Source organism: Tupaia chinensis, unplaced genomic scaffold, assembly GCF_000334495.1.
Source record: "Tupaia chinensis unplaced genomic scaffold, TupChi_1.0 Scaffold000104_1, whole genome shotgun sequence".
NCBI classification, from domain to species: Eukaryota; Metazoa; Chordata; class Mammalia; order Scandentia; family Tupaiidae; genus Tupaia; species Tupaia belangeri.
This window is the reverse complement of record NW_006159568.1, coordinates 1,810,303-1,814,933: the sequence shown is the minus strand read 5'-3', so window position 1 is coordinate 1,814,933 and position 4,631 is coordinate 1,810,303.

Sequence of the window (4,631 nt, the reverse complement as noted above, 5' to 3'; positions counted from 1 at the left end):
GGGACCAGCAGTTAGCATAATGGCTATGTTGCTAGACTCCCAAGTAGTCGACCACGGTTTGAGTCCTGGACCCAGTGGCTTAAACTCACGTCGGGCGTGTGTGTGTGTGTGTGTGCCCAAGATCCCGAGAGGAGAATGGAGGAGAAGGGATTGCGGAGTGGCCATCCCCCTGGGGGGTGATTTTTCACTTTCTGTCTCTCTGTCTCTCTTTGTCTTTCTGGTGAGCACACGTGCCCTATAGCAAAAACCTCTCCAAAAACAAACAACCAGATAGAAACAAAGTGACACCAAATGATTTGATGACAGTCTGTCAGGCCAGAGTCGATAATATCAAACGATTCATCAAAGTGGCAACCTAAAACCTGGGTGGTGGGGGGGGGTGGGGAGATTCAGAACTCAGACCCAGATCACAAGATTGAGAGATTTTTGCTATAAGGTGCATGCTCTCATCGGAGAGACAGAGACAGAGAGATAGAAAGCAAGAAATCATCCCCTGGGGGGGATGGCCATGCCACAGTCCCTTCTTTTCCATCCTCCTCTTGGGATTTTGGGCATGTATGTACATGCTCCTGTCATGAGTTTTAAGCTGCTGGGGCTGGGACTCAAACCATGGTCAGCTACATGGGAGTCCAGTGATAGAACTATTACTCCATCTGCTGGTTCCCAGATCACAGGTTTTGAAATAGGTTTCTTCGCACCCCGTGGTAGGGTTGTCAGATTTAGCAAATAAAAACATAAGCTGCTTAGTTATATTTTGAGTTTTGGATAAGCAACAAATAACTTTTTAGCATATTAGGGATATATGTTTATTAAAATTTTACTTGCTGTTTATTTGAAATTCAAATTTAGTGAATATCCTGTTATTTTCTCCAACAACCTTCTCCCAGGGGCATAACACCTCCCTCATTTTCCAGGTAATGACACATTTCCAGGCTCAAGCTGCACCAGGAAGAGGTTCCCTCCAGCCTCAGGTTGGTTTTTTATTTTTATTTTATTTATTTATTTTTTGCCAGAGGGCACGTGTGCTCAGAGAAAGAGGACTGTGTCTGGTGGACCTCTACCTGGCTTTTGCCATGGGTGTGACATGAAGGAACTGATGCAGTCCAGGGAGGGTGATCGTATGGTGCCTGCCAATCAGCACTGCCAAGTGTATTACCAAGATCCAATGGCCGCTTACTCTTTAAGCCTATGGAAACAGTAGACAGTGGCTTGCTGGTGCCTTCAGTCTGTTCTTTTATACAAATTTTTAATAGTGGTAAAAATAAATTGAACATCTTAACCTTTTTTTTTGAGAGAGAGATTTTGCTATAGGATACGCGTGCTTGTTAGGGAGACAGAGAGACAGGAAGTGAGAAATCACCCCTCAGGGAGGATGGCCATGCTGCAATCCATTGTCCTCTCAGGATTTTGGGCACATGTGCCACTGGGTCTGGGACTAGAATTGTGGTCAGACGTGTGGGAGTCCGGCACCTTAACCATTATGCATTATGCCACATGCTGGTCCACACCTTAGCCATTTTTTCTACTTAAAAATTTTTTTTTTGCTTAGAAGGCATGTGTTGCTGGAGAGAGACAGAGGGAAAGGCAAAGTGAGAAAGCAGCACCCCGTCCCTCGAAGGAGGGGCCAGGATGGCCATGCCACAATCCCTTCATTCTCCTCTCCGGATTTTGGACACACATGCACACATACCTCGCATGTTTTTCAAGTTGCTGGATCTGGGACTGAAACTGTGAGTCAGTCATGTGAAATGCAGCTGTCTTAACCACCGTGCCACTGGCTGGCCCAATCATCTTATCCATTTTTAAGTGTATAGTTTAATCATGTTAAATGTCTCCATATTGTTGGGAAACAGAGCTCCAGAAGTTTTTCATCTTCAAAACTTAAACCGTATGTCCGTTATAAACAGCAACTCTCCCCCATCAGCCGCTGGTGATGTCCGTTCTGCTTTCTGTTTCTATGAACTTGACTACTGTTGATACCTACTATGAGCCCAGAATTTGCATTTCTCTTAGCATAATGTCCTCAGGGCTCACCCACTTATCAGAATTTCATTTCTCTGAAAGGCTGACTTATATTCCATGTATGTATACACTATATTGTATTTATCGGTCAGTGGACATTTAGGTTGTTTCTATCCCTTGGCTATTGTGAATAATGTTGCCATGTATGTGGGTATGCAAATTTCTCTTGAGACCCTGTTTTTAATTCTTTTGGAAATAGACCCTAAAGAAAGACTGCTGGATTAGCCCCAGCAGCCTAATGGATAAGGCATCAGCCTCCTAAGCCAGGGATTGTGGATTCAAGTCCCACCCAGGGTACAGGTGTTGAATTTGAGATCAGCAGGTAGCATGGTGGTTAAGGCGCTGGACACTCCCACATGGCTGACCATGGTTCGAGTCTTAGACTTGGTAGCTTGCTTTCTCACTTTCCCTCTCTCTCTGTGTGTATATGTCTGGTCAAATTAAAATAAAAGATGAATAAATAAAATAAAAAAAAAGAAAGACTGCTGGATCATATGATAGTTCTGTTTTTTTTTTGTGTGTGTGTTTTAATGTTTTGAGGAACTACCTACTATTTTCCATAGCATCTGTATCATTTAAAATTCTAACAGTGCAAAAGGTCCAATTTCTCCACAATACTTTTTCTCACCAATACTTGTTTTCTCTGTTATTTTGATATGAGCCTTCTGTTCTTTTGATCGTTGCCTTGAAACTCCATTTTATTAGGAATCTGTGTTTCTGGAATGGCTTAGAGCAGTCTCTGTTTACTAGCATGGGCACTGGGGAAGTGTGTACAGTACCACCTCTGGGCAGATAACCCGAAAACCTAGAGTCACAGACAGCAATCGTAATTTTGCCAATGACCCTGACTCTGGGCATAAAGTAGTTGTGTGACCTCTGTGTTCCCACTGCTCACTCAAGAAGGATAAGGCCTTTCTAAACACTCAGCCTCTTCTCTTCTTTGCCCTGATGTTTCTGTCAGGAAAAGGTGGCATTGAGAGGGACAGCAGGTGGCCTGATGGTTAAGGCGCTGGATTCCCACATAGCCGACCATGGTTTGAGTCCCGAGAATCATGCTGGACATGTGTGTGGGTGCCTGAAATCCCAAGAGGAGAAGGGGAGAGAAGGGATAGTGGCATGGCCATCCTCTCTGGAGGTGATTTCTTGCTTTTCTCCTCTCTGGTGTGCACATGCACCCTATGGCAAAAACCTTAAAAAAAAAAAAAAGATAGAAAGTGAGAGATGTACAATGACTTGTTAGATACAGGTTTTTTTTTTAAGTTTATTTATTCATTCATTTATTTTTAATTTGACAGCGAGAGACACAGTGAGAGAGCGAGAGAGAAAGAGGGGAAAGCAAGCCACCAGGTCTGAGAATCGAACCGTAGTCAGCCACGTGGGAGTGTCCAGCGCCCCAACCACCATGCCACCTGCTGGTCCCTAGACACAGGTTTTAATCTCAGCAGTCATCAGCCTGAATAAGTTGTTTTTCTTTTCATTATAAAAATAACTCATGCTGGGACCAGCAGTCTATGTCGCTGGACTCCCAGGTAGTCAACCACGGTTCGCGTCCCAGACCCGGTAGCTTAAACTCACGCCAGGCACGTGTGCATGTGTGCCCAAGATCCTGAGAGGAGAATGGAGGAGAAGGGATTGCGGCGTGGCGCTCCCCCCTGGGGGGTGATTTCTCGTTTTCTGTCTCTCTGTCTCTCTCTATCTGGCGAGCGCACGCGCCCTATAGCAAAAACCTCTCCAAAAAAAAAAAAAAAAAGCCCAACTCATGCTGATGCCAGCAGGTGACATGGTGATTGAGGTGCTGGACTCCCACAGGGCTGACTGTGGTTCTAGTCCTGGATCTGTCAGCTTGCTTTCTCACCATCATGTTCTGTCTCTCTCTGGTGAGCACATGTGCCCTGTAGCAAATTTAAAAAGTAATAACAATAATAATTAATAAAATTAAATAAATAATTCTTAAAAGAAAACCTCATGCTTTTTTTTTTTTTGTAATGTTAGAAAACTCAGAAAATTGTTAAAAGAAAGCAAAGATTTATCTATCAGTCCATCATCTGGAGGCAACCACTGATAACAGTTTGGTCTGTTCCTTATAGTCTTTTTTTTTTTTCCTAAGGCCAAGTTCTTTCATATTTGAAAAATTTTTCTTTTTCTAAAGAAAAGCTACTCATTTTCACAGCAATCAGTAGTAAAGTTAACTGAGCTCTCAATTTCTTAAATATATCTTTCTTTGTGCTAGTTCACTTCTTAGATGTGTCACTTTGAGTGAAAAGCAATTAATTACAGTGGAAACGCTGCTTGGAGACGTCTTAGGAAATTATGTTAATATAGAGAGAGCGAGAGAAAGGAAGGGGAAGGGAGCTGCTGGGCAAAACAACTGAAGTCTATTTAAATGGATAATTTCCTTTCCTTTCAAGTTTCAAAGTTGCAGGTCTATATATTTATGAAAGGATGCAAAAGGTTTTCTTGTAACTCTAGTTTGTCAAAATCAGTAAAACCCAACTGAAAAGCAAAGTGGGTAGGCCAGCAAATGGTAACCAAATAATTACTTTGGTAAATGCCAATAATTTTTCCCCCTGATTTAAAAGAACATTGCTATATCTGTTTAGGGGGAAAAA